General features: G+C 42.2%; 1 long non-coding RNA gene across 1 annotated transcript; it reads right to left on the reverse strand.

Annotated features, from left to right (window-relative positions):
• Positions 1–1,046: 1,046 nt before the first annotated feature.
• On the reverse strand, positions 1,047–10,776 carry LOC144213143 (uncharacterized). The gene is made up of 2 exons (XR_013329894.1): positions 10,359–10,776; positions 1,047–1,748 (listed from the first exon to the last, which is right to left on the reverse strand). It is a non-coding gene; the product is annotated as an uncharacterized LOC144213143 (long non-coding RNA).
• Positions 10,777–12,401: the final 1,625 nt, after the last annotated feature.

Consider the following 12,401-nt stretch of genomic DNA (forward strand, 5'->3'; position numbering starts at 1 on the left):
CAGTACCTACCGTATTTTCCGGCCTATAAGTTGCATTTTACTCATAGTGTGGCTTGGCCTATGATTACTACTTAAGTTATATATTTTTTATTAGGTTGGAGTTATCAGAAAACCTGTTATGTTAATAGATGTCTCTTTAGCTTGTTGTTTTCTATTGTTACTTTAACATCATATTTTTTTTCTTGGTTTAGGATCAAACTAAAAAATTGCCCTCTAAAATATATGTGTCTAATAGTCTAGCGCGCAGGGGTGTCCAACTCAGTTTGGCCCACGGACCACATTCATGCCAAATAGATCTCAGCTGTCCCAATCTATTTCATTTTTGGCCAAAGAGTTGACTTACCTGCAGCCATTGGAATCAATAGCTTTATTGTTATTGTACAAGTACAACAGAATTTTGTATGTACAGCAAGAATCAGGTAGAAACAACATTACGAGCTGAATCGGACCTTGTAGCTGGCCGCTTCTGGCCCGCGGGCCCTACATATGACATTCCTACTCTAATGTTTTTTTTCCTCTTCCTTGTGTATTGTTTAAAATACAGTATATATTCCAGTACAAATATGCTGTTTTGACTCTGAGCAGAGGTTGCCAGACAGGCATCGTCTAGGCTGTGATCCCACATCATGGGGTTAACGGTGGAGCAAGGGAGGAGGCCGTGGGTTTTGTGAAACTTTTTGCCATGGAACATTCAAATGCTCTTTCTGTTGTCGGAGGCGGGGAGGCCCCCGCCCGTCACTTTCCCAGCAGCCCTTGGGCCGCTGACAGGGAGATGGATGATATCTGCAGCCTGGCCGCATTGCCTCCCTCACTGCACACACACACACACGTACAGACACATACACACACACACACACGCCTAGAATATATGAGTTCTCGTCTTTTATAGCTCACGCTGCCCTCGGCTACAAAGCTAATATACCACATATCGAGGGGAATGAAAGCCTTGCAACCGAGAACATTGTTTGGACAAAAAATTGGAGGATTCCTGCCTTGTTTGTTTGTTATAAAATACCACATTACATGTGTACACAAAGAAACAGAAAGCATATTTAAAAACTGTTTATTTAAGAAGAAAATCACATTTTGGAAGTGTATGCAAGGAGAAATACATTTGGAAAAAGCTTACCTATACTTCCAATATGACTCAGCATGCCACAGAAAAATAATGACATAGTTAAAAATTTATAATATGATTCAGTAAAAGCTGAGAGGGAACAACAGTATAAACACTAGTAGTATAGTAAAATAAACGGCTATAGATATAGATATAGACATAGATATGTGTTGTTTTATCTAAAAAAAAAGCTTTAAGCAACCTTCTTTTATATGAATCTCATTTATACTCCTGTTAAATAATACGTGTATCTTGATGTGAATGCAGTATTATCATTTTAAAGGAAGATATTTTTGTACAGCTCTTTTCTTAGATATCATTACAGTAGTACTCACATTTCCTTATATGGCAGTAGTCGTATTGTTACTGTATCCACCCTGTTGTCCTTTCCAGTGTAGTACACGCCAGCATCTCTCTACCGTTGTCCTTACCTGCTCTATTGATGTTTTGGCAGTTAGGCCCCCACCCAGCGGTTGGATCACCTTAGCAACAGCAGCTGCGTACTGATGTGGAGCTTGGAGGGGAGGGGAAGGGGAGAAGGGGGTGTTAGGAACATGGGTGGCGGTAGACTGTCTCTTCCACTTCACTTCAAACATGCCGCCTTTCTTTTTTCTTTTTCGTCCTCCTCATTCTGGAAGAAAGAAAGAAAAGATAGGCTGTGATGCACACAATATATAGAAAAGGGAAGAAATTTAAATGTGGGGGAGGGGGTTCGGATGTGTGAAAGGGAACATCTATCGCTGTTTTAAGCGACTGCTTTGGAGGGGAGGAGGGGGTCAGGTAGAAACTTCATCTGTTCTATTCATGTACACAGTGGGTACCTCAGCAGCTTCCAAATTATTCCATTCTAATTATCTCCTGCCGACTTTAAGCCGTCTGACTTTTAGTCACGTATTGGTGGAGAGAAAAAAAATCAAGAGGATCCGACAACGAAGAATCCTGTCTTTTTTGTGACCACAAAGTAACACCGACGACATTCAAAGATTTGTACTAGAAGTATGTAGCAAATATACATATTTTTTTTACTTTAATAACAAACAAGGCCCTTGCTTCTTAAAAAGGAAAAAAAAACCCTGCAAGGCCTTCCTCAAAAGGCATCAAGTTGCTAATAATATTTTTCAATAAATATTGTTTAGGGAGAAATTAGGACAATTATGCGGGATGAGATCGATACAAACTAATGAAAAATAGAGCATATAAGCAGGTTTGAATTTCCAGATTTAAAAGGCTTGAGAAGAATCTGCTTTGTTGGGTGATAACAATTAAAATAATAATAATTCAAAAAGAAATACAACTCCAATGCGGACACGCTTGAAAATAAAGTTAGAATGTCATGTTCATTTCCACCAAAACTGAAGTAAGTAAATAAAAGTATAAAGTCTTTCCCCCACTTAAGTATTTCCACTTAACTCAATAAATTAACGACTAGGAAAAGGAATGAAATAGACAACAGTATCTTCATTTGAAGGCATTGAAATATTTAGCAAATCGTACCAATGCTATAGGTCCCATTCAAATCTCATTTGCAGGTAAGTCAACCTCAAAGACAGAGGACAATTATCCCAGCCTGTTACAGTTCAATAATTCCATCAAGCCGCCAGCCAGATACCCCGTTTCCCTGGCAACACCTCTCAGGTAAATCACTGATGAGGGAGGCGAGAGAAAAGGCAGCCAAAATGACTCAGGAGGAGGTAAACAAATCTGCTTAAAAAAGCATCCAATCGCCTATTTGTAGGGGAAAGTCCTCAAATCTTAGCGTGTCCCTCAAACGTCCTTGCCATCCACCAGCACGTTTTGCACAGCACTCTGAGAAGACTAATGAACTTAATCACATGTACCATCACCCCCAGGGAAAGGGGAATCTTTGTCCTGCCAACACAATTAAGGGTGGCACTACGATTTATAATCTTGATTGGACGGCAAAGCAAATTGAATTGGCTTTAGTGCGGAATTTGGAAGAAAAGGATACACGCTTTGCCGCACAGGTGCGCCGTCATCATCAGCGTGTTCAGGTGGCTGTCTGGCCTCCTGCCGCAGTGTCTGGAAATTCAGACGCAGCCCCACCACCCCCATGGAAAATCTCCCCTTCTTCTTTTCTCCTTTTCCCATCCTGCTGCGATAAGAGAACCCACTAAACACAGGCAGCTTCACCAAAAACGCACAACTTAACAATTGAGGCTAAAATAGAGTGAGAGAGAAAGACAGAAAATATTTGCACTCAATTCTGGGAAAGAGGATCAAGGATTAACTGACTGTATTACTTTTATCAGGGACTAAAGGGGAAAGGCATATTGTGATGTGACCAACCAAGAACAAAGCAGCCTAATCCCAGCACACAATGGTCGCCTTTGGTTCATCTTCATCCGAGTCTGGAAGAATTCTGAAATATTTTTTAAAATATTTTGCTGTTTTTGCCACAAGCACATTATTTTGCTTTCAATTTTTCGTGCGTAGTTTTAGTAAACCTTGAGATTAATATTCAATGTATGATCTAACCCTCCTCCCTTTATGACATATAATATGCCAGTATTTTTTCATAAAAATGACTAATTTGTTTGATACATATTTTTTTTTATATTCAATGTATAAACTCAGCCTTCTCCCTTTTATGCCTTACAGTGAATTGGTATTTCGCTATCATAAAAACTAGTCATTTATTTAACACTCCAAAAACTTGTTCTTTTAATCATTTTTTTGTTTGTATTTTGAATAGAAATTATTATATTATTTTCCTTCACCTCATACTAATATTGTCATATAAGATTTAAAAAGGTCCCGTCATTTCAATGTGGCACAGTAATATTTCACTATAAATGATCATTCACCTTTGACATGAATCATTTATTAATTTTTTTGGTGCCTACTATAATTCCTACACACGTTTCCAAGAAATGTTGATGCAAACTATTGAGATTAGATGAATAAATTGTAATCCCAAATGTACAAACTGTAGTATGAAGCTATTTTTAAAGGGTCATATCGTGTCCAAAAAGATGAAAATTTCATTGGATACATGTCAGATTTGACTTCTTTGTTAACATTAGGGAGCTGCTGAGGATTTCATCAGAGGGCTGGGCACTGCCAGACTTGACTGCGTGTCAGACAGACACTAATAAAACTGTCTGGCTGTTTTGTGGGCACCAGCTCCACTCTGGCTGCGACGCGTCTGACTGCTCAGCACTTGTCGCACTGTGCCTGACTATTTGGTATTCATGGCGTCCCTTCAGCTGTTGCTGGGGGCTCTGGAGTACAGACCGTCGGATCGTTTGGCATCGGCGCCGCTCGCTGTGAAACCAAATGGGAGGTTGAGACGTTGAGGACAAAAAAAAAAAAAAAACATAATTAGACGGCGCGAGATTGGAGACAAAGAGATACAGGGAGGGGTATTAGAGATCAAATTGAAAAAGTGTTTGGTTGGCACTGCGTTTTGGATAAGAAATCAAAACTCGGGTAGTCTTCAAAACAGGATATCATGTAAAAGAGGAATTAGCGGACATATTTGGACAGTGGGGACTTTTTTTGACAGTATACTCATTTATTGTAATGGTACAGACTAGTATTTTTTCTATTAATGTACATTGTCATCTTCAATTTGACTTTGAGTTTCAATGTAGATGAATCCAATTTGCTAAAAGATATAAGCCAGCAATGGAAATCCAGTCTTATTATTTTAAAGAATGACCTAAATTGTCATTCATTGTTAAACGATACTTCGGTAACTTCTGATGGTACGAAAAAGCTCTACAGTTTGCTTATGTGTTTTGTCGTTTAGGAAGAATAAGGCTTCCAATAAATACTGTATGAACATTATTTTCCTTGACAGATTGGGGAAAACATTGTGCTTTATTATGGTGGAAATAGCAGCAGCAGATGGATCCTGTCGTACAAAAAAACAAATGGAGGTTAGTCCACATTATTGTGAGCTGTGGTGTCAGGGGTTTATCAGCATGAATGCAGGGTGTGGTGCTGCCCTCCCATTCCTGCTGTTCATTGCTCAGCAAAAATATCATGTGGAAAAATATTAGAAACAACGTGATGTTTTTTTTTAAACATAAAAAAACAGTGCCAATCAGCGAGACATGCACATTCCAATAGTAGAGGTCATCATCACATTTCTTGGCCCATTTGAGCACTGCCTGAAAGTCGATTGTGCCCTCCGCCCGCGTCCCAAGAGCCTAACCCGTGATTTTGTATCAGGAGAGCTCACAAGTTAGGGTCTCAGGGAGCAGGTGAAGTACGACAGAGTCTAGCAGGGACCTGAAATCTGCTTTGCGGCAGCAATGTTTCCCTTTTTTTTATTGACTACTGTGACCATTTGTGCCCATGACTTCAAAATATTTCCAAAACCCTGAATAACTTCATCCAAGGGGCTCAGTATGGCGCTTTGTATTGACAGAATGGATTCCTCATGCAAAATACAACAAAAGACGCAACAAAGAAAGACAAACAAGGAGAGAACAGAGACGACATGGCGCTATGACAAAATGATGCAACTAAGTCATACGGCAGAAGCTCAAATAAACGCACAAGCCTGCTCTGTGCTAACTAGCCTTTGTTTCGGGAAAGAAGAAAATGCCCTGCAGCCACGGGCTTTTTTTTTCCCGGAGCATCGGCTGATCGTCAGTCAACATTTCTCCCCACTAGGACTGCGGGGACTGGACCCGACTGATTGTCTTCTCCCCTCGGCTAATCGAGCCAGAGACATTTAGCAGCCTAAGCCCTCAAACAGATCTTTTATTTAAAGAAATCCTAATCAGGTATCAAGAATGACTCATAATATGAAAAAAACACAACTAAAAAAAAAACACATCCATAATATAATAAAATGGCAAATCAAAATAAAGGTAGGACAATGCAATCTGCCGATGGTTTAGGCATTGAACTAGAATAAGTCAGAAGGAAAAACAAACCCCAGCACATTGCAAATTGTAGCAAATATTAAGAGATAAATAAAGGTAAGATAATATCATGCACCCAAACACGCCTGACACCCCCCTTCCCACCTCATCATCATCATCCAGAAACCCCCCCTCCTCGTCACTTGGTCACCCCGACTCCTCCCCCTCGAGAAAGAAAAATCAAATAGCTGTCTGACTGTCTCCTTTTCTCTGGGGAAGGCCAAGCAAAGTAAGAGGCTTCCGGAAACCACGGCGTTTCTCTTCTGCTTGCCATCCACTTTGGCTTTTGTCATCTTCCGTAGAGCTGCAGATGAAGATGGAAAGAAGAGAAACGAAAGAAGAAGGTACCAAAGTTAGAGATAGAGAGATAGAGTGAGAGTTAGATGAGTGAAGCTGAGGTATCTGTGAGAAGTGGCTGCCAGATGCAGGTCAGTGAAGTGGGAACTCCCCTTTTCCCAGCGACCCCCCCTTCCCTTTCCCTCCCTCTGCAGCATTACTCCATGGCAGTTGTTGCTTGATCAGCTCCATCTCAGCGCCTTCCACAACAGCACTACCAGTGCTCCTCCTCCCTGCTCCAGATACTTGGGCATGACGCCCATGGGCACCCACTCCGCCCCACTTTCACATTTCCACCTCTTCCTACTTCCTTTAGCGTCCGACACGGCGAGCTCCCAGCACGGGTTAAAAGAGAGGGGGGGAAAAAAGCCCCAAACATTTGCCTTTCAAAGATCCCCCCCCCCCCCTCCTCCTCCACACCTCCCCAGTATGACCCGGGCTTCCCTGACTCTTCAGCATCCCGCTGCCCTCCGCCCGCCCCCTTTACCCCAGGTCTGTACCTGTCTGATACTCCCTGTCTGCAGCTGCTTGCCCAAAGTGAGCTACTGCAGCAGGAGTCTGCAGCGACAGCCCTTGCTCTTTCTCCTCCTCTCTCTCTCTCTCTTTCGCTCTCTCCCTCTCTCTCTAACAACACACGCACCCTCCATCCAGCCTTTGCCGGTGAACACGTTCCACCCTGTGCTGATCAATTTCTTCTCTTTTCCAGACAAACACACACTGCAGCACAAGTGTAGCAGCCAGCCAAACGGCTCAGAAATATGATGAAGGAAATGTTGCGTGTCACTGAGCACAAAAAAAATGTCATCTCAGATAACAGACGGACAGAAATGGCAGGTGTAACCCATGCAAGACGTACTTTAGCCCGGCAAATGCAGGTTTAGCTCTTTGTGTTCAGAAACGTACTGGGTGGTTTTGAGTATAAGATTGAGAAAAAATACCCTTTCAATTCCTTTACTACACTCCATGTGAGGTAAATTGTAAAGCTTGAAAACATACATGTTGGTTGCCAAATGACACAATTTGCATGCCCACTAACTTATTGACAATATTCAACAATCAACAGAAGCGATTTAAGATCAAACAACAAGTTTAAAAGAAAAAAATGGAGCAGATCGTTCAGCTGTACACCTTCCTTGTGGCTTGGCCTATGTTTAATATCGTATTTCGAACACCAACCTAAGATATACAAGTGGGATAAAGATGATCATGTTTACGTCACTATCACACTATCACACGTCACATCTGCAGTCGACAGCTTGACCATGTCTCAGACTTTAATTGCTTTCAATACCCTTGGCAGATTTGGGCTATGACCCTTTGTGACATAGTGGGGGCAGGGGAGCGAGATCCGCAAATGTTATCATTGATTGATTACGCCCTTTAATAAGAACGAGAAACAACAGCGCCGCCGCGTCTGCTCCACGGTGGAATTGGGAAATGGAGGATACTGCGAAGGAAGCTTGTAGGCGTCTCTCACACTTGGCCTGTCCCTTTTCCGCAGATAGACGCAGAACGCTATCTGCGGAAAAGGGACAGGCCAAACGTGAGAGACGCCTTCGAGTAAATGCCGCTGCCAATGTCAAAAACGCGGCCAGGTTGAAGTCTAGGGGGCGGTGGGGGGTAGTTTGCTTTCGCAGATTGGCTCGGCGATAGCCATACTGGTGCAGAGCGAGAGGGGGTTGGGAGTCCAAAGCCGTCCGGCCGGTGGGGGCCGGCGGGGGGGACCGTATAGGTGATCAATCAGCTCCATTACAGCAGTGACACTGCAGAGTCTGGAGCTTGGCCGCGTCCTGCCCATCACCCCACCGAGTAGACGCACACACAAACATGAGCTGCTTGGTTTCCAGTCTAGACTGGAAATAGAAGCCATTTGAGTGGGGAAAATGGCGTGCAGTGACAGATAAGCAATCCAGTTGCTGTTTCTCTCACACACACACGAGACATATTTAGATCTGTTTGAACCGCACTGAGTATTTCAAAGCACCCAAAAATAGGAGAGGCTGTTTTGTAATTCCGTGAACCCGTGATGAACCCAGATACATTACACAAGCAGACGGGCACTCTTGTTTTTTTGCTGAACAATAATTGCTTAACGATCACTGTGAATGGATATTGAATGTCTAACAGGTTCACTTAAATTTCCAGACCAGTGTTTTATACCGTATGTCCTTAACAATAACTTTTTAACTAATATTTTTTCTTCATAGTGGGCCTGCGACATATAATAACGATATACAACATTTTAGATTGCCTCTGCTAAGTACCCGACCATCGAGTAACCATGAGAAAGCACCTTTGATTATGAGGCTGTCTCGATTGCTCACAGTTAGCTGGGATAGGCTCCAGCACCCCCTCGTGAGGCGGAGCGGTATGGAAAATAAATGAATAGCACAAGCGAGGGTGAATTACAATTAGCAAGTGAGCAGTGAAGGACGGCGGAAGGGGGAGCAGACGGGGAATATGTGTTGCACAACGGCAGCAGGACATTAATGACCATCATGTCTTGTCACACTGGCTGTGGGGGCCAGTCAGCAGATCTTGCCCTTGTCCCTGCCCTTCGCCAATCAATGCCATTGATTTCTCCCAGGGGTCAAGGGGCAAGGGTGTATCAATAAGAGAAGAGTGGCTGATGCGGCATTCGCAGAGGGGCTGACTCCAGACAGATCGATAGCACCCCCGTCTGCCGTTGCTGTGTTATGTTTATTCATTTGCCATTAATGCCACTGCGCTCAGACAATACCTTTTTTATAGGGAAGAAAAGCTTGGTGTGGCGTATTTTTTTTTTATATATATAGTCGTTTTAAACAGTAAATTTACAAAGCAGGCTTGTCCGAGATTCTACTTTAATTGTTACAGGCCATTTGGTACCACTACTTAGAAGTACAAGTTGTACTGTTAAATGCCCAACAAAAGGCGAGTGATGTAACATGACCTGCTAAAATGTTGTTTTCGTGATCGCAGATAAAGCACTGCAAGATCATTGTTTTCTTTATGGCAGATGCATCTGAAGCAATTATATATGAGATACATGCATCAAACACATGCCTATTTTAAAAAGAACTACTCGGCTTGTGGAACAAACAGCAGTTAACAATGGGGTATTCAGATATATTACAGCCATTTCAATCCATTTTCCACACCGCATAGAAGGAGAGCCTGTCAGTTAAAGGGCAGCAACACAAATCTTAAATACCCACGTCTTTAATCACTACGCGTCTACAAACTCCAACCTCAGTAAATATCATTCATATAAAAGAAATACACTGATTCAAAGGGATAAATCGTCAATTTATAGCCTTCTGAACTGTTGAAGAGATTGCTGCCCTTAAATAACAATTTTTTCCTCCAAATATAAAAGGCAACTAATGTGGCCACTACCGTGAGAATATGGAGACTAACCACAAGCCACCAAGTTAAAAATACCTCATGGCCAACCATGTCTTAAGGTCAAGTGCAAATTGAGAACATGATCATTAGTGGAAGGCAGTATTTTGTATCATTCTGATGTCATACGTGTACTCCAAGGAAAGCTAGAAGGTTGTACAGTTAACTCCCAGGGTATCATTCTAAACCATACAACCTACTACCTCAACCCGGATGCACACATTTTCTTTAGAGAATCATAACGTACACATCTAGTATCTTACATAGCGGCCTTGTGCTACCATTGGGCGATGTGTATTGTCGCCCATTTTACAAAATGGATCACCTGATTACATAGGCATTTTACAAAAAATAGATCAATAATAAATAAAACAACAGTTTTACAACATGATGTTCACACCACAATGACAAAGACCCACAGAGGCGAGCTTGTGCTGTCAGATTTGCCACAAGATCGGATCTACGGGTTTGCGCCACATGGTTATACAGCCAAAGTATCAAAATAATTTCAGAAAAGATGGTCCGGCAAAACCATAAGAGTAAAACCACAATAAACAATGTTAAAATTGTTGCTCAGGGCAAATCCGGTGGAGTAAAAAGTACAGATGATGGGATTAACCTACCCTTCGTGTGTTCCTCAGTTGACTGTGCTCACCGGAAAGGGTTACGTTGTCCTTCATGTCCCTAAAAACAAGAGAAAAAGAATAAAATATGTTACCTATGCTACATTATTGTGACATGCATTTGTTGTTTGTAACAACGCATTTTGGCGTTCTCTTCAAAATGAGAGAAATAGAAAAAAAATAACCTTGGGTAACCTAAACAATGACAGATCGCTGGTGTTAATCGATATGTTTTAAAAGAGTAGCGTTTCCTGCAAATTCATTATTCGGACAATGGTCACTCGGCGATTGTAAAGTTACAAGGCCACAGAGTAACTGAAGTTTTCTCCCTCCTGGCCAGAGATGTATTCAACTTTGCCAAAACCACAGAGAGCTGAGACAGAGAGAAATGCCAGTGTAATCAAGCATGCCACGGTCAGCTACCATTAACTGTGCCTGTGCCAGAGAGCCCACCGCAATGGAATATTCCTTCGGTCGCAGTGCGACAGAACCATAAGAGAGAGACAATGAAATTGCCACTGTGATCTCGGATTTCCTGTTTGAGTTCCTCAGAGCAAAAAAGGCAGCAGGATTTGAAAAAAACCTTTCGCTCAAAGCCTTGCAAGGCAACAAAATACGGTCTTAGCTCAGCGGGGCACCCCGCGCCATTTTCTTGATAACAAACCTGTACAAGAGACGAAAAAAAGCAGCGTAGAAAGTTTTGCTGACGCTGTTAACTTGGAATACTGTCGTATAGACTTCTCTTCTTCCTGGCACGATTAAAAATCTCGGTAAAGGAGATCCCACGAGTTCGCAACAGAGAGCCGTGCGCGGTATTCGGCTTCCACTGTGAAGGCATCCTTTGTCTGAATCAAAATATTAGCCCCAGTCTGCCCCCTCCCAAAATCTGCCACTTTCTTTTTCAGGAGTCATGGCAACCCCTATGTGGCACGCCGCCCAGTACCCCGAGGAGAATCGAGGTAGAGGCTAATGTGGTGTTGAGCAGGAATGCCTGATGTTATTGGCCTGCCGGTTAACCAAAATTTCAAGTTAATTGCCTTGTGTCTTTTCCACCACAAAAGGAAGACTTACACTCAACCTCCCATTCGCAAATATTGGATCAAATGTTTACAGTCTTCTAATACAAACCAAACACAGAGTGTATGAAATGTATTTCTCACGGAATGCACATGGGGGGGCACGGTGGAAGAGTGGTTAGCAATTTTGTCTCACAGGTTCGAAATTTAGGGATCTAATCACCCGACCTGGTGCCTGTGTTGGTAGGTTTTCTTCGGGTATGCCGGTTTCCTCCTACATCCCAAAAATATAAATACTAGGCTGTACTAAATTTTTCATATGTTTGAGTGTGAGCGTTGAAAGGTCATCAGTATTTGTATGTGTACCACTAATATTGGAACATATAATACATATACATTATATGAGTAATTTAGTAAATAAGGGATATGAAAGCAAAGGGCACATTGTTGATGTAGCTGCATTTCAGGAAGTTGGCATTACTGAGCATTATTAGTTTTAAATTGGCCCTTGAAACAGAACAGAGTCAGTAAAGAGAGCCAAAAACCCTTTTTTGAGGGGGTTGGGAAGGGTCATTTCATATCCTGAAAACCACTGAAAAGACAGCAGACAAAGGTCAAAGTTCAAATTAGAATGGGGTGCAGGGGTTAGACGACCCCCCTTTGGGATAGGATAAACCATTGCACACCAGACAGGAGGAGAAAATGTGACAGTTTTTTCCATTCTGGTCAGACATACCATAATGTGATAGATCTTGCGTCAACGGGGGAAGGCAAACTATTTATTTGTACATATAAATATGCTACCTTATCATTACAAGATCATTTCAAATGTCTGCTTTTGACCCACTCAGATATCAGGACCTTTTGGGGAGGGTATCTACTAACGTCAGTAAAAGCCTGCTGCCCCTCCAGCTATATAAAGATTAGGCGTTATCAGTGACCCATCAGGGTTTGACAAATAATAACATTCCATGACAGTCAATCTGGAGTGTAATATTGCTTAATAGGCCAGAAAAAGATTTCTTGG

The sequence above is a fragment of the Stigmatopora nigra genome, chromosome 19 (genome assembly GCF_051989575.1).
Source record: "Stigmatopora nigra isolate UIUO_SnigA chromosome 19, RoL_Snig_1.1, whole genome shotgun sequence".
Classification (NCBI taxonomy): domain Eukaryota; kingdom Metazoa; phylum Chordata; class Actinopteri; order Syngnathiformes; family Syngnathidae; genus Stigmatopora; species Stigmatopora nigra.